At 44.0% G+C, this 17,933-nt stretch overlaps 1 protein-coding gene across 1 annotated transcript in view; it reads right to left on the reverse strand.

The window, feature by feature from the left end:
- LOC122789234 (mitochondrial import inner membrane translocase subunit Tim23-like) overlaps positions 1 to 17,933 on the reverse strand; it is a 551,726-nt gene that overhangs the window by 328,164 nt on the left and 205,629 nt on the right. The gene's annotated exons all lie outside the window — the stretch shown is intronic.

The raw sequence follows: 17,933 nt of genomic DNA on the forward strand, positions 1-17,933 counted from the left end.
CTGTTATAAACAAATTTAAAAAAAATTTCCAATGGAATTCAAATGGCAAAACCGTTCTGTAATGCCACAAGTTATAGCTTTAAAAAGTTTCTCTTAAGAATTATTTTTAACAAAATGTTATGCAGTACTTACGTAGTAAGAACAGCAAAAGGCAGTGGTTTTCTTTATAGGGAACACTGTATTTAAACAATCATGTTTACTACATCATAGGCTACTAAGCGAGGCTTTTTTTAGAAATATGAATACTGACAGACATTCATAACTTTAATGAAATCAAACAGGGTAGTTTGCAGTCTGATGTACACATGCTTTTGTGCTCCATATCTTCAGACTGCAACTATTACACAAGAGACGGCAAACTCCTTGGTGATAACTGGTCAGAAGACACAGTTTCATCTGCTGTATTATGAACTGCTGTTGCCAATTAACATAATAAAATAAACATTTATGCCGAGAGCCAAACAATGCTTTTGCAGTATAAAAAAGCTGTCAGTATACAGCGTTCAAGGGTGCACGTGTTATTATCACAGTACCAGTCCATGTGACTGTCAGATCTCTTACATATTCTGTTCTTTCTATCCAATCATATAACTTTATTTTCATCTTGTCAAACATAAAAACACTTCCAGATGTACTTTTGCCGCACCTTCAGTGTCAAAGAAGGCAATGTTGCTCTCAGCGTATACCTACGAGTGCTTAGTAAGTGTTCAAAACATAACAGAAGGCAACAGATACAGTTTAAATTCAATAAGAGGTAGTGAAAACACAAGTTTAAAATGAAATCAAGTTTTTTTTTAAATGTATATCTCTTTTCTCCATTTGTACTACCTTATTAAAAGTCACTTCCCTTCAGACTTGTGTGCTTAATGTTGCTATGGTTTGTGTTCATTACACCCTTGAATATAAATTACAAAAAAAGAAGTTATGTACTTGCCATAACGTTCCATATGTGTTGTCCATCTCCGCCTTTATTCTCACTTGTGGGGATCCCTCTCGGCCTTTTACCAAAGTTCTAGGCCTTCAGCAAAGCTTGTGGCCATTCTACCTTACCCATAATGCAGCTCCCAAACTCCCTCAGATCTTGTTTGCCCATGATAAATAATATCAGAGGTAAAGCTATTCACAACTTAAAAGGAAGTTTGTTTCTGAGGCTATAAAATCCAGTGATTCCCAATTAGTACTACCCAGTCTCCCAGGAGCATAGGCAGGGGTATGGTGGGTGGGTTGTGAGAATAAAGGTGGAGATGGACAACACGCATGGAACGTTATGGTAAGTACATAACTTCTTTATGTGATATTGGCAATCTCACCTTTATTCGTGTTTGTGGGACCGCGTCTCAAGCTACCCGATTCTTGGGTGACTCATGGGAGAATATTCTTCAGACACACAGAACCAAAGGATGCTCTACTACTGGAGGCAAAATCTACCTTGTAATGGCCGATAAAGGTATGAGGGTTTGACCATGTGGCTGCAGCACAGATATTGTCCAGAGACAGCCTAGCTTGAAAAGCTGCAGAAGTAACTCTTGCCCTGGTAGAATGAGCTTAGACAGGTGCAGTGAGATTTGTTTTCAGAATTATAAATAAAGGAAGTGCATTCAGAAAGCCATTTGGATAAGGTAACCTTAGACACTAGTAGGCCTCCTAGTATTAGATTAAGAGGCAAACAGCTGGTCTGACTGAGTTCTGCAGTTCTACCTAGGTTAAAACGTAACGGTTTATGAATGTGCAGTAGATGCAATGAGTATTCTCCTTTATCCTGAAAAATTGGGAAGAATACTGGTAACAATAGACTGAGGTTACTTTGAGATACAACTTTGAGCAGAATGGAGGGGGTTGGTGCGTAAAGAAACTCTGTCTTTATGAAATATCAAATACGGTGTTTTGCCAGATACAGCTTGCAATTCTGAAACTCTCCTTGCTGAGGTAACAGCTATTAAGAGGAGCATCTTCCAAGATATATACTTCAAGTCACAGGTAGCAGAAGGTTCAAATGGAAAATAAACATTTGACAGAATGAAATACAGACCCCAAGGTGGGGACGGGTCTTTGTACAGGGGTCTTAGCATTGTAGTTCCCTTCAAGAATGCCTTACAAAATCTGTTTGACATGATTCTATATCCATTTTCTCCCATTTGAAAGTTTGAAATCATTGCCACCTGAAGTCTAATAGTAGCTGCAGCAGCACCTTCATTGAACAGCTTAGCCAAAAATTCTAGTATAGAATGAATGGGAGCAGTAAAGGGGTCAATTTGATTAGAGTTAACCCATGAAACAAATCTCTTCCATTTTCCTTTGTACAGTATGTGTGTCGATTACTTAGGAGAAGACACCAAAATGTGTTTGACAGGAGAGGAAAGGGAAGGAAACCTGGCTAACAGGGGAACTGGAGCAGCAAAGCTGTTAGTTTGACACTGTTTAGATTGGGATGAACCATCCCTGATGGGCAAGTCAGAAGGTCTGGAACAGGGTCCAGAATCCATGGTTCTTCTTGAACATTAGCCTTTAGGAAGGGGAACCAAATTTGTCAAGACCAATGGGGGGCAATTAGGATTGTCGTCTTCAACAAACTTGTTTTCTGCAGAAAATTGGGAAATAGAGGAATTGAAGTAAAGGCATACTCGTCCCAGAGGCCAATCATGAACAAGTGCATCCCTTGGGGACTCCCCCAGAGGGGGGGATCAGGGCAAAGTAGTTGCTGCATTTGGTATTTGTGGATGAAGCAAAAAGGTCACAGCAGGCCTGGCCCCACTTTTGGAAGATCTCTTCTGCAACTTTTTTATTGAGGGATCACTCGTGAGGCCATAGTATGGCTCTGCTCAATTTGTCTATTATGCTGGACCTCCCCGGAATGTGCATTGCTATCAGAAAGTGGCTGAAAGATAGAGCCCATTGCCAGACCCTCAGGGCTTCTCAACAAAGGGGTAAGATCTGGTTCCCCTTTGCTTATGTACCAGAGCACAGAAATGTTGTCCGACTGAATTGCTATCGTTTCTACAGGGAGGGTATCTTGAAATGCTTGCAACACTAAAAGCACCGCCTGCATCTCCAGGATGTTTATGTGCAAATGAGCCTCGTGTTGATGCCAGATATCTTGAACAGTCTTCCTCAGATAATGCCCCCCCCGATCTGGGAAGCGTCCACAGTCACCGTGGCGTAAGGTTGGGGAAGAATAAAGGAACAGCCTTGATCCACCAGGGGAGAGTGAATCCACCACTGAAGATCCTTCTTGCATGAACTGGATATGATCTTGTGTGTCACTGGAAGTTCTAGAATTGACCACTGTGTCGAAAGTAACCATTGAAGAATTTTCATGTGGAGAAGGAATGAGGACAATTGAGGCAGCCATTTTACCCAGTACTTGGAGAAAGTACAGTTGTGTACACTTACCATAAATGTAGATGTTAGAGTGTATTTACTGTTGCAGTCATCACATTTGGCTTAACTGCTTGCAGTAGCCCTCAGCTGGCCTGATTATCAAAGTCTTGGGTCCTGCTTCGGTTGCTGTCTCATCTTCCATGACGTCAGGTAGTCAGGGGTAAAAAGCATGCAGCAGACACCATTACATCAGTTTTTCTTGCTCCAGATGTCAGGTGCCCCCCTAATGGGAAAGAATTAAATATATACATATACAATGGTATAGCGCCAACAAAAAAGCAAATACACCAAAAAGCTTTTAAGCATAGTAAAGGAGAGTAGAGGCATAGCCAAAAGAAGTCAGGGGGCTGGAGGGAGGGTAACAAGGACTGCAACTGTGAATACACTCTAACATCTATATTTTTGGTATGCGTACACAACTGTACTATGTTCTTTGTGTTGCACTATTGCAGTCATCACATTTGGGTAGATTCCCAAAGCTAAGGATGGGAGGAGGAATTCAGATAGCATTAGGACCAGCTATAAGGCCCTGCAAGAGTGCAGTGGCAAAGCCAGCTCTGGATTTAGAGAAAATTGACAAATGGTAATGCTTGGTGAAAGTATGTACAAAACTCCAGGTAGCAGCTTCTAGGATGTCCATAGCAGGGACACCACTGAGAAAGGTTGTAGAGGTAGATGCAGCCCTGGTTGAATGGGGTCTAATCCCCTGTGGGATAAGTTTTCCATGGTGCTTACAGCAGAAATGAATGCAATGGGCTATCCATTTAGAAATGGTTTGCTTTGAAATAGCTTTCCCATCTGCCCCTGTAGCAAATGCCACCTGCAGTTGTTGAGATTTTCTTTGAGGTTTAGTCCTGTCCAAGTAAAATCTAAGTTGTCTGTGCACATCTAAGGAGTGCAGTATGCGTTCCCCTTTGTTCTGTGGATTGGAAAAGAAGGTTGGCAAATTAATGGACTGAATAAGAGCCACACTGGACACCACACCTTGGGCATGAAGGAGGGATTGGTCCTGAGGGACACCCTGTCTGCATGAAAGATGATGAAAGGCTTCACTGCCATAAGGGCCTGTAATTCAGATATCCTTCTTGCTGAAGTGATTGCTAAAAGGAAGGCTGTTTTCCAAGAAAGGAATTTTAACACTGCACTTGCAGTCGGTTCAAAAGGAGGAAGAGTGAGTTTTTCTAATACAAAGTTAAGGTCCCAGGCTGGAGTTGGAGCTCTCCTGGGTGGTCTTAAGTTTTTGGTCCCTCTGAGGAACTGCTTGAGCAGTGGATGAGAGAAGAGGGGTGGTTCTGTGTTGTAATGAGCTGAAATGGCTGAGGAGTGAATTTTGATGGAGGAAAAAGAAATGCTCTTGTGAAGCATCTCAGTTAAGTATTGAAGAATATGAGGTAATTTGGGTGCTGCTGTGGCCATCCCTTGAGTTTGGTTCCAGGAACAAAATCCTTAGGATTTTCTAGTACTAGGCCTCATTTTCTCCAAAATGACATCCAACACTTGCTTACTGAGGGATGGTAATGGAGAAATTAGGTAATTAGCCAGGCTGTCAGGTTCAGGGTTTGAAGCTGAGGGTGCATAATCTGGCTCTCCTGCTGTGACAGCAGGGTAGGGGTCTAAGGCAGGTGCCATGGAGCCAGCAGTGACACACTGCGCAACAGGGGGTACCAATGTTGGCATGGCCAGTGTGGTGCAATCAGTATCGTCCTTGGTTTGTCCTGTTTGATCTTTAGTAGTACTTTGGAGAGGCGGAGAGGAGAGGCAGAGGGGGAAAGGCATAAACTGATAGATTTTTCCAGCTGAAGGACAGAACATCCACTTTCCAAGCTTGTTTGTGGGGAGTCCTTGTGTAGAATTTGTCCAACTGGTAGTTCTGGGGGGAGGCAAATAGGTCTATATCTGGGCTCCCCCATTTGTTTATCAAGATGATGAAAGTCTTTGAATTCAGTTTCCACTCGTGTGGGTCCATGAGATTTCTGCTTAGTTCGTCTGCCAGTGTATTTAGTTTTCCTGGCAGGAATTGAGCCTGTAGATGCACTGGGTAGCTCAAGGCTGTGTTACCACAGAGCCATGGCTAGTATGCAGAGGGGGGTAAGAATGGGTAGCCCCTGCTTGTTTATGTACCATATAACAGTGGTGTTGTCAGTCTTTACCATTAATTCTCCTGGAAGAATGTGGTCCTTGAAAGCTGTCAGAGCGTTCTGTACAGCTAACATTGTTTTTTGATTGATATGCAGGTGCATTTGACTTGGGTTCCATTTGCCCTAAATGTACTTCCCTGCCAGGTGAGCCCCCCCATGCATAGTCTGATGCGTCTGTTAGGGTTTGGGCGGCAGAGGGTAGAGTGAATGGTAGTCCCTTGTTTAGGTGGCAGGCCTCTGCCAACCAAAGGAACTCTAACCGTAGGCAAGGTATGATAGGAATAATTGCTTCTAGGTCCTGAGAATGTTGACAGCATAGCCTTTTAAGATGCCATTGTAGTTTCCTCATATGCAGTCTTGCATATGGAATTAGTAGAATGCAGGAGGCCATGAACCCCAAGGTTTGCAGTATTTGCCTTGCAGATAGCAGGGTCTTTGTGACCATTAGTTTGAAGGAAGTTGTCAACTGAATTTGTTTCTCTGGCATAAGGAAAACCATCTGGGAAGTTGTGCTCAAGCTTGCTCCCAGGAATATAATTTGTTAACAGGGTACCAGATGTGATTTCTTTTCATTTATGGTGTACCCCAGACATGTTAGCATCTTATGAACAAATGCCAGATTATTCAAAAGTATGTCCTGGCTTTCTGCCTGAATTAGACAATCATCCAGGTATGGATATATTTGAATATTTCTTTGCCTGCAGAATGCAATGACTGGAGCTAGGCACTTTGTGAATACCCTGGGTGCAGTAGATAAGCCAAAGGGCAGGGCAGAGAACTGATAGTACATGTAGCCTGCTTTGAAGCGTAGGTATCTTCTGCAAGATTCCCTGATTGGGATGTGAAGGTAGGCTTCCTTTATATCCAGTGTTGCCAACCAGGCATCTTTGCCTAGCATAGGAAGCAAATGGTGAAGAGTTAGCATCTTGAATTTTGGAATCACCAAACAGGTGTTTAAGATAGAAAGGTCCGGGATAGGATGCTATGAATTGTCTTTTCTGGGTACCAGGAAAATTCTTAAGCAGAAACCTTGCCCCTTTTCCTCTTTTGGTACAGTCTGAATAGCCTTTATGCTTAATAGTTAGAGTACTTGCTTTTGAGCCTCTGCCCACTGATTTGGGGATAGATCTGGCCAACCGTTTTGGGTTGTTAACGTGTGGAAGTGAAATCTGCATCCTTGGGGAAACTATATTTAAAACCCATTTGTCCTGAGTAACGAGTTCCCAGTTTTTGGCCTGCAGAGCAATCTTTCCCCCTAAAGGAGCAGTCAGTTGAGAAGTGCTTGGTAGTTTAAAAGTTAAGTCATTGAGACAGCTTACCATGGGGGGGGGGTCTTACTACTCCCCGATTTGGAAGTGGGAGCCCCCCACTGCTTAGTCCTGTGTGTACCCTGGGACTGAAGCCTGGGTGTTCTGCTGGTTCTGGGTTTGGACTGAGAAGGCCTGGAAGAGGCAGGAAAGGACCAATTCTTAGAGGGCCAATGCCTACTAAATCTTGGAGGCTGTACTTGTAGGAAATCGTTAACAGTTTGCATGGTATGTTTTCCAAACTGTTCAGCAGAATGCATTAAATTCTGTAAATCCTTATTTTCAGCACAGTCAGGAATCAACATAATTTTCTGTTTAAGCAATCCAATAATATGTTGCTGATACTTAAACATATGAAACTGACAGTTTAAGGCCCTAATGGCCAAGGTTGCAGAAGTGTATACCTTCTTATCCCATATATCCAGCGCCCTGGAGCCTCTGTCAGAAGGGGTAGGATTTTTGGCAGTAGTAGCCTTAATGCTCTTAGGTCCCTGTGAAATGGTCTCAGGATCCGCAGTAGGATTTTTAAAAAGGAACTTGTGAGAGTCAGGAACCCTGTAATATCCATCAGGTTTACTGGGAGCAGGAGGTAAAGAATCAGGGGCCAACCTAGATTCCGAAAAGGCATCATCAACAATGTCTAGTACAGGAGGGATGGCTAAAGGCCTGCGTTGAGGCAGGAGTAAGAAATCCCTAAGCCGCTTTTTAGAATCAGAGTAATCCTGACTTTCCCATCGAAAATACTTCCTCAGAGTATGCAAGGTTTCACCAAAAGAGAAATCCTCTGGAGCGGGAATAGAGTCCTCTGCATCAGAATCCTCATAGGTAGATAAGGATAAATCCTGATAATCAGAGAAAACAGAAATTTCAGAATCCTGGGCAGAAGAATCATAAGCAAATTCAGTCCTAGGTCTCTTAGAAGGGGAAGGTTTGCCTCCCCTGATTAAAGTCATAAGGTCTTCAGCCATTCTTATCATTTGTTTTTTAGGCATAGAGGCCTAACCATGTGGTCTGGGCGTCGGTTTTCTAGGCATGGTTCGAGTTTTAGGCCTTGAAGAAGAAGGTGGAGTCAGTTTAATATGCAGGTCAGTAGGCCTGAATACACCCTCAGAAGCCGGTGCCTGCACAGCGGCTCTGGACCCATCCAAGGTACAGACATCTGCAGGTTCCACAGTTGAAGCATCTCGCAGCATACCGGACTTCAAATGGGTCTCAGTAGAGGCCTGCAAATCTGAAGCAGCGAGTATCAGGGGCTGCAAAAGCGCCTGAGTACCGGCGAACTGGTGACTGGCTTAGAAGTGTTGTCGGCAGCTTTGGACCTAGGTGGCCTGTCTCTGTCTTTATCTTTGCGTTTTTTGGAATGTCAGTAGTCGGATGGCTTACCGAAGACATATCTGGATAATTGAACAGAGTACCAAAATATTTAGAAGCGTAAATATACCGATGACTAATAGTTCGTTGCTTAAATAAGGCACAAAACCAACAGCGAGGTACGTCGTGGTCAGGGCCTAGGCAAGGAATACAGTACGAATGAAAATCTTTATGAGGTATTTGCTTTCCACAAGAAATACAATTATTGACTTTTACTGACATCGGTTTAGAGCAAGAAAAAGTTTCCCCAACGGGATATTTAGCTTTAGTTGAAGACTTCGGTTCTGAAACTCAAACGGAAATTTCAGGAGTTGGCCGACCAGCACTTACTAACTGCTTTTGCTTCGGGCACCGCACGGCAAGAAAGACTGATGTAATGGTGTCAGCTACATGCTTTACACCCGACTACCTGACGTCATGAAAGACGAGACAGTAACTGACGCAGAACCCAAGACTCTGATAATCAGGCCGACTGAAGGCTACTGCAAGCAGATAACCGAAATGTGATGACTGCAACAGTGAAACACAAAAAAGGTACAGTTGTGTACCTACCATAAATGTAGATGTTAGAGTGTATCCACTGCTGCAGTCATTACACTTGGGTTATCCTGCTGGCAGGCGACCTGCAGTCGGGCCCGAGTTCCAAAGACTTGGTCCGGCGTCGGTTGCTGTCACCTCTTCCCTGACCTCAGTGCACCAGGGGTATAAAAGTTGCAACCGACGCCATTTTCTTCTGTTTTTCTTGCCCCAGATGTCAGGTGCCCCCAGACAGGAAGGCTGGAAAGATAAAATTATGCCAAAAAACATGGATATATTACTATAAACATTTCCTTCATCTACAAGCAAAAACACCACATAGGTAGTATAGAGATGAGAAGTACAGAAAAGTCCCAGCAATGAAAAAAGGGGGGTGGTGGGTGGGTAACCTGGACTGCAACAGTGAACACACTCTAACATCTACATTTATGGTAGGTACACAACTGTATTATGTTCATCGTGGTTCACTGTTGCAGTCATTACACTTGGGTAGAATCCCAAAGCTGAGGTTGGGTAGCTGGGTCTAAATTGGATTTGGCGAGGCTAACAAGCCCTGCAGAACTGCAGTGGCAAAGCCTGCTCTGGATTTAGAGTAGAGAGGTAAGTGGTAGTGCTTGGTGAAAGTGTGCACTGAGCTCCAGGTTGCAGCTTCTAAAATGTCTTTGGTTGGTACTCCTCTGAGGAAAGCTGCTGAAGTGGCTGCTGCTCTGGTAGAATGAGGCCTAATGCCCTTAGGCACAGATTTGCCATGTTGTGCATAACAGAAGCGGATGCAGTGTCCTATCCATTTCGAGATTGTCTGCTTTGTAATAGGCTTTCCTTGTGATCCTGCAGCCTATGCTACAAACAGTTGCTCAGTTTTTCTGAAAGCTTTTGTTTTGTCCAAGTAGAATCGTAGCTGTCTGTGTATATCCAAAGCATGCAGAAGTCTCTCCCCTTTATTCTGGGGATTTGGGTAAAAAGTAGGCAAATGAATGGTTTGGTTTAGGGCCACATTGGAGACCACTTTTGGCATAAATGTTGGGTTTGTCCTAAGAGAAACCCTGTCCTGATGAAAAATGAGGAAAGGTTCCACAGCCATCAATGCCTGTAACTCTGAGACTCTTCTTGCTGAAGTTATTGCTAGGAGCAGAGCAGTTTTCCATGACAAGAATTTTAGATCAGCTATGTTGGCTGGTTCAAAAGAAGGCAGTGCAAGTTTTTCTAAAACAAAATTAAGGTCCCAAGTAGGTACTGGTGCTCTCCTTGGGGGTCTTATATTTTTTGCCCCTCTGAGGTACTGTCGTAGTAGAGGATGTGAAAAAATAGGAGGTTCCGTATTCTAATGAGCTGAAATGGCAGAGGCATGGATTTTAATAGATGAGAAAGATAAGCCTTTGTCCAGCATCACAGTTAGGTATTGCAAAATCTGAGGTATATTAGGGACAAATGGTACGAGCCCTTGTGCCTGGTTCCAAGCACAGAATCTCTTCCATTTTTCTGAATAAGCTTTTCTAGTGCTGGGCCTCCTGGCTTCTAAGATGACATCCATAACAGCTTTAGAGAGAGGTGCAGTCTGAGTGGCTACATTATCTGCCATGCTGCCAGGTTTAAGGTTCTGAGTTGACTGTGCAGAATCTGATTGTTTTGTTGTGTCAGAAGATGAGGGATTTGAGGTAGAAGCCAAGCTGGGCCTTGAGATAAACTCTTTAGGATTGGGTACCAGTGCTGGTGTGGCCAGTCTGGTGCAACCAGGATCATTTTTGGCCTTTTTTGTCTGACTTTTAGTAGCACCTTGGTGATAAGAGGCATCGGAGGGGAAAGCATAGACTGTCAGGCCTTTCCAGCTGAATGATAAGAGCATCCACTTTCCATGCTTGAGAGTGATAAGTTCTTGTGCAAAATTTCTGTATTTGGTAATTGTGAGGGGAGGCAAAAAGATACATGTCTGGGCATCCGCATTTCCTAGTTATCATGCTGAACACTTGTGGATTTAGCTTTCATTCATGAGGATCCACGATATTTCTGCTTAGTTCGTCTGGAAGTGTATTTTTTGTTCCTGGCAGGAATTGTGCCTGCAGATGTACTTGACAGGTCAGTGCTGTGCTCCACAAAGTCATGGCTTGTCTGCATAGGGGGTAGGAATGTGTGCCCCCTTGCATGTTTATGTACCACATAACTGTGGTATTGTCCGTCTTTATTAATAGTTGTCCTGGATGTATTAGGTCCTTGAAGGCTGTCAGGGCATTCTGTACAGCTAGCATCTCTTTTTGATTGATGTGAAGATGCATTTGTTCCTTGGGCCACGTGCCCTGAATACATTTTCCTGCCATACATGCTCCCCAGGCATAATCCGATGCATCCGTTGTTATTGTCTGCCTGGCTGTGGGTAAGGTGAAAGGCTGTTCCTTGTTGTGGTGACAGGCCTAGGACCACCATCGAAACTCCTGTTGTAGGCAGAGAATTAAAGTTAGGATTGCCTCCAGGCTGTGACAATGCTGGGTCCAAACACTTTTTAGATACCATTGTAGTTTCCTCATATGCAGTTTTGCATATGGAATTAGTAGAATGCAGGATACCATGAAGCCCAGGGCCTGCAGAATTTGTCTTGCAGGGAGCTGGGTTTTTGTTGCCATCATTTGAAAGTAATGAGTCAGTTGCCTTTGTTTGTCTGGCGTGAGATAAGCCATCTGGGCAGTTGTATTTAAGCTTGCACCCAGGAATATTATCTCTTGAGAGGGCACTAGTTTTGATTTCTTTTTGTTTACTGTGTACCCTAGGCAAATTAGCAATCTGTTTACAAATGTCAGGTGCTTTAGAAGAATGTCCTTGCTCTCTGCTTGAATAAGGCAGTCATCCAAGTACGGATATATTTGAATTCCTTTTTGTCTGCAAAATGCAATTACTGGTGCCAGGCATTCTGTGAAGACCCTGGGCGCAGTAGATAAGCCAAAGGGCAGTGCAAAGAATTGGTAATGCATTGAGCCTGCTATGAATCTGAGGCATCTTCTGCAAAATTGTCTGATTGGGACATGCAGGTATGCCTCCTTGAGGTCCAAAGTAACTAGCCAAGCCTTCTTGCCCAGCATGGGCAGAAGTTGCTGTAGTGTTAACATTTTGAATTTTGGAACATCCAGGAAAGTATTTAGGATTGACTGGTCCAGCATTGGTCTCCAGGCTTTGTCCTTTCTGGGTACCAAGAAAAGTCTTGAATAAAATCCTTGTCCCTGTTCTTGCTGTGGAACTTTCTGAATAGCTCCCATGTCCATAAGAGCAGCAATTTGTTTCTGTGCCTCTGCCCAGTGGTTTTGTGGCAGGTCTGGCATACCTTTTGATTTTGGAAGCATGTGGAAGTGGAACCTGTAAACCCTGAGAAACAATATTCAGCACCCATTGGTCCTGGGTGATCATGTGCCAATTGTTTGAGAAAAGTGCTAGCTTTCCCCTTAGGGGTGCTGTCAACAGGTAAGTGCTTGGCATTTGCAGAGGGAAGTCATTGGGACTGTTTCCTATAAGGTTGTGATTTGTCTTCCCCTCCTTTGGGGGCTGAAGCACCCCAGTGTTTAGGTCTGTAGGAGCCTTGGGGCTGTGATCTGCCTCTTGGGCATCTGTATCTGCCTCTTTGTGGTCTGTCTGACACTAGAAAGGACCAATTTTTAAAAGGCCAGTTTCTGCTAAATCTAGGTGGTTGAACCTGTAAGAAATCTTTCACTGTCTGCATTGACTTTGCTTTATCCTCCATTTTCTTAACACCTCTTCTGCCTTAACACCAAACAAAGTATCATGCTGTAATGGAGCATCCAATAATTTTACTTTAACATGGTCAGGTAAACTTTGTTCTTTCAACCAAGCATGTCTTCGAATAACAGAGCCTGTAACTGTGGCTCTACAAGAAGCCTCTAATTAATCAAAACCACATTGCAGAGTATGCTTTCCCACTTGTTCAACTGCATGCAATAGAGCCTGCATTTCCTTACTGTCAGGACTTTCTGTATTTGAAACCATTTTCTGTTTTAACAATGGCATGAGGTACTGTTAACATTTAAGCATGTGAAACTGACAGTTTAAAGCTCTTACAGCTAAAGTAGCAGAAGTGTAAACTTTTTCCCCCCATCTGTCCAGAGCTCTGGAATCCCTATCTGAGGGGACAGGATTTTTGGCAGTGGAAGCCATAACCTCTTTAGGGCCCTGAGAAATTGTTTCTGAGTCTGCAGCGGGGTTTTTGTATAGAAATTTATGAGAGTCAGGGACCCTGTATTAACTGTCTGGCTTGACTGGTGCAGGGGGCAAAGAATCAGGAGACAGACTGGATTTAAAAAACACATCATCAACAATATCCAGCACAGGGGGGAATAGCCAGGGGCCTGTGCTGAGGCAATAAAAGGAAGTCTCTGAGCCTTTTCTTGGATTCTGAAAAATCCTGGCACTCCCAGTGGAAATGTTCCCTCATGGTCTGCAGGGTTTCACCAAAAGAATAATCCTCAAGCGGTGAGGTTGAAGGTAAGGACTCTTCTGCATCAGAGTCCTCATAGGGCGGGAGACAATATCCCTGATCAGAAGAGGAATCAGAGGAAATGGAAACCTGATCAGAGGAATAATAATCAGTGTCTTGCCTAGACCTTTTGTCAGGAGGGGGATGGGAACCCTTGATTAAAGTAATAAGGTCTTCGGCCATTTTAAGCATCTGTTTCTTTGGCATGGATGACTGCTCTGGAGAATGCTGCACTTGTTTCCTTGTCTTTAATGGTGTTTTTGACTTTGCCTTTGCTGCTGTAGTGGGCTTAATTGTAAGCTGTGAAGGTCTGAAAACACCCTCAGAAGCCGATGCCTACTCAGCGGCTCCGGAACCATCTGAGGATATAGTTTCCGTAGGCCCAATACCTTGAGTTTCCACAGGCCTCGGTGTCTCCACGTGGCTGTCGGTTACAGCCTGTGGCTCTGAGGTAGCAGGTGTCAGGGGCTGCGAAAGCGCCTCACTGAGAACCGGCGACTGGCCTAGAAGAGGCTTCGTCGTCAGTTTTGGACCTCGGATGCCTGTCCTTTTCTTTGTCTCTGCGTTTTTTATAAATTCCGGTCGTCGGTTGTTCCAACGTCATTATGTAATTAAACCTTCGGCAAAAATAATGTAAAGCAAAATCAAACCGACATTTAATAGTGCGTTAATTGAATCTAGCACAAAACCGACAACTAGTAATGTCGTGGTCAGGGCCTAGGCAAGGAATACAGTAAGAGTGAAAGTCCTTATGAGGTATTTGCTTCCCACAAGAAATACAATTATTAACTTTTACTGACATTGGTCTGGAGCAAGAAAAAGTTTCCCCAACGGGGTACTTAGCTTTATTGAAGACTTCGGTTCTGAAACTCAATTTTGAAAATCTCAGGAGTCGGCCGACCGGCACTTGTGAACTGCTTTTGCTTTGGGCACCGCACGGCAAGAAAGACTGAAGAAAATGGTGTCGGTTGCAACTTTTATACCCCTGGCGCACTGACGTCAGGGAAGAGGTGACAGCAACCGACGCCAGACCAAGACTTTGGAACTCAGGCCGACTACGGGTTGCCTGCCAGCAGGATAACCCAAATGTAAATGACTGCAACAGTGAAACACGATGAACATCATCTAGTTTGGCAGAAGCTTTCTGATCAACGTTCTTACACAATCCCGAAGACTGGCCACTCCGTCTTGTGGAAGACTTATCACCCTTGTTGTGTTTATTTCTGCTCCTATGAAGACCAAGTTCTAACATGGCTCTAGAGCAGATTTTTTTGTAATTTACGGTAATTCCTAGGGAGGAACAGAGTTGTAGGGTGTTGTCCTTGGCCTGTAGCAGAAGATGCCTGCTTGGGGCAGTTATGAGCCAGTCATCCAGATTTGGAAACACTCGGAATCCTTGGTGTCTCAAGTGAGCTGCAACTATTGCCATGCATTTGGTCAACACTCTGGGGGCTGTAGTGAGACCAAAGGGCAGAGATTGAAATTGGAAGTGACTGGCTTCTAGCCAGAAGTGCAAGTGCCTTCTGGACTGCCTTTCCATCCATATATGGTAGTACTCATCCTGAAGGTATATAGAGCACATCCAACTGTCTTTTTCCAAAAAAACGGAAGCATCAACTGCAGTGTCACCATCTGGAACTTGCTCTTTTTCACAGGTTTGTTTAAAATGCTGAGATCCAAGATGGGTCTCCAGTCCCGTGTTTTCTTTGGAACTAACAACAACCTTGAGTAAATTCCGAATCCTCTCTGGTCTGCAGGGACTTCTTGGATGACTCTTTCTTGGCAACTTTTGAATTTCTAAGGTTGTGTGTTCCTTTTCACTGGGTGGAACATCTGGAACTAATTTGTTTATGGGAGAGAGGAAGGAGAAAGATTCTCTAGAGCCCTGATTCTGTGGACCTCCACTGCCACGAGAGTGGCATCTTCCATTACTGTTACCCACTCTGTCTCTAGGGGAACTTTCACCTTGTGTCTCTTGGAAAAACCTTTGTGAATTTTTTGAAACACATCTTTCCACTACCTCTTTTACCTTTGGAAAAGGGTCTAGTGGGTGTGGAAAAACATTCTCCAATGGCAGTTAAGGTCTTGCCTTCCTGTTCACATCTGGTGAGCATTTCTTTTACTTTTGGGCCCAAAAAAAAAAAGACAGGAGCCATCAAAGGGGGTGTTAATGAAGGAAGACATGAAGGGCTCCACGAAATCGCAAAGGCACTTCCAGGCCTGCCTCTTAAGAGAGATGCCTGAACTCCCTGCCCTACTCTTTCCATCTGCTACATATGACATGAGTCTCATAGAAGAGTTTACAACTGAATTGAGGGTTGTGAGCTGAGCAGTTACTTTATCTGCCGCCACATCAGCTACAGTTCCTTGGAAAGAGTCTGACGGTTCTTTCAAAAGGTCCCTCTGTAACCTAGTAAAATGAGTCAAGTAGTTCAGTAACTGTATGGTAAAGGCCGCTGAAGAAAACCCATGCTTCCCATACCTATCCATGGTCCCAGAATCCTTGTAAGAGGATAGAGGAACTGGTCCAGATGGTTTCTTTTTAGTGGCCACCTCCATGACCATGGCATCAAATGCTACACGTTCAGTAAAGAAAGGTTTGTCCATAGGGGGATTGATTTTTTTGGTCTCTTAGAAGTCTGCTCTATGGAGTCTGGTGTCTCCCAAGCCTTCTGAGAGATTTAATCAGTAAGCTCATCATAAAGAGGAGTCACCCAACTTGGAAGAGTGAGACCTGAAAGCCTTCAGGTATACTGACACCTCAGCTGAAGGAGTTCTGGACTGCCAGTCACCTGTTTTAATATTTCCAGGATATCTCCGAAGGAGACATCTTCAAGAGGTGACCGTGGGGACCCTTCTGCATCACTGAGGTCAAAATCAGATGTGACGGACTCCTCTGGTGAGTCAAGATGCTTCCTCTTGCAAGTCCTCCTCTGAGGGGCTTGCACAGTGGGGTAATCTGAGCAAGTTTCAGAAAGGGGGGGGGGCTTGTTGGATGTCCAGAGGCCTGGGGTCTCTGTGGTCCTATGAAAGGGGTACATGAGAAGGTAAAGTCACTGGCCCAGAACTGGAAGGAAGATCCTGGATAGACTGTCCGACACTGGGATGTAGTCATTACCCTCCTTATAACCTCAAAGGCACTCATCCCTGACACAAAGAACACCCCCGGATCAGACAAAAAGGTTGTTAGAGCAGAGGGGAAAACAGCTCTTTGATTAAATCCATGACAAATAGAGGATGATTCTTGCAGATGTAAAGGCCCCAAGCAATACACAAAATGTATGCATCATTTACGGGCATCCTCTTTCCACGCTGTTCACATTTTTTAAACACCAAGGGTTTTCCTTCTTGTTTTTCATAGGTAGGTACTAGGTTATTGGCCCTAGGGCCTATATAAGCCTAGCCAAAAAGGTACCCTGGCTTTTGCCACCCAAGAAAATTATTTTCCTGTGACCCTGTCGAGCAGAGCCACAGAAGTGATCCCCGGGGTGAATTTTCCATCTCCCATCCAATCAAGATTTTTCTTGAAGAGTGCTAATGAGGAGCTTTGTTTGATATAGATAGGTAGTTTGTTCCAGAGTATGGGAAGTCTCTGGGACAGGAATCTATCCCTCCAGCATGTTCTGTTTATTGTGGTGACAAGGTTTAGGTCCCTAGAGCATGCAGGTAGGAGGGATTGGGATTTCTTTAAATGGATCATGTCCAACAGCTCTGGGTTTGACATAACTTTGTACATTAGGCAGAGATCGCCACTGAGTAGGTGATATGTGCCAGAGTAAAGCTGGAGTTTTTTGAGACGATCTGCTATGGCATCTGTTTGAGGCAGGCAATCCTCTTTGTGAGGTACTTCTCTGGCCTTTCCAGTTGTTGTAAATGTCTTGTGAGGTACATACCAAAAGGAGCGCTGTATTCTATAATGGGTCTAACGAGTGACGAGTAGATGGGAACAATGACCTCTTTTTTCCTGGATAAGAAACATTTTGTGATGAGGTGTGCTATGTAGAAGGATGTCCTGACTACTGTGGCAATGTGATTATCAAAGGAGAGACTACTGTCCACCTGTGTCGCTTATCACACTTTCGGTGTTAAGTAGACTACCGCCTATGTGGTAGTTCATAGGTACAGAGTTTTTACCAAAAGGGATGACAATGTACTTTTTGGCATTGAGCTTAAGGCCATGGCTTTGACACCAGGCATATGTCTCAGTGAGGCCCTTTTGTAAGATGTCCACATAGTTAGGAGCTTCGACTATGGCTCCTAGTTTGCAGTCATCTGTGAACTTAGTTAGCCAAAGACCTAATTTGTTTGGTATCTACTTCTTTGAAGTACAGGCTAACAGGAGAGGAGCCAGGACTGAACTCTGTGGTACTCCACTGGTCTGAAGTCAGATTTGGAGTCTGCTACTTTCACAGTGTGGGTTCTGTCAGTGAGACAGTTGGGAACCCATCTTGTGACATAGGGATTTATACCTAGTTGAGTGAGTTTATCTATAATTCCAGAGTGGAAGATGGTGTCAAAAGCCTTGACGAGATCTAGATAGGCTGTGTGAACCACCTTACCCTCATCTACAGCTTTGGTGACGGCTTCAAAGAAGTCTATCAGGTTTAGGAGACATGATCTGCATTTTACAAATCCAAACTGGGTGGGGTCCAGAGTTTGGAGATTATCAATGTCATTGTTTACAAGTTTAGCATTGATAAAGTCTTGTATTTTGATGCTGGAGTGTTTGCA

The sequence above is a fragment of the Protopterus annectens genome, chromosome 14.part0 (assembly GCF_019279795.1).
Source record: "Protopterus annectens isolate FY-2018-M chromosome 14.part0, PAN1.0, whole genome shotgun sequence".
Lineage (NCBI taxonomy): Eukaryota > Metazoa > Chordata > Ceratodontiformes > Protopteridae > Protopterus > Protopterus annectens.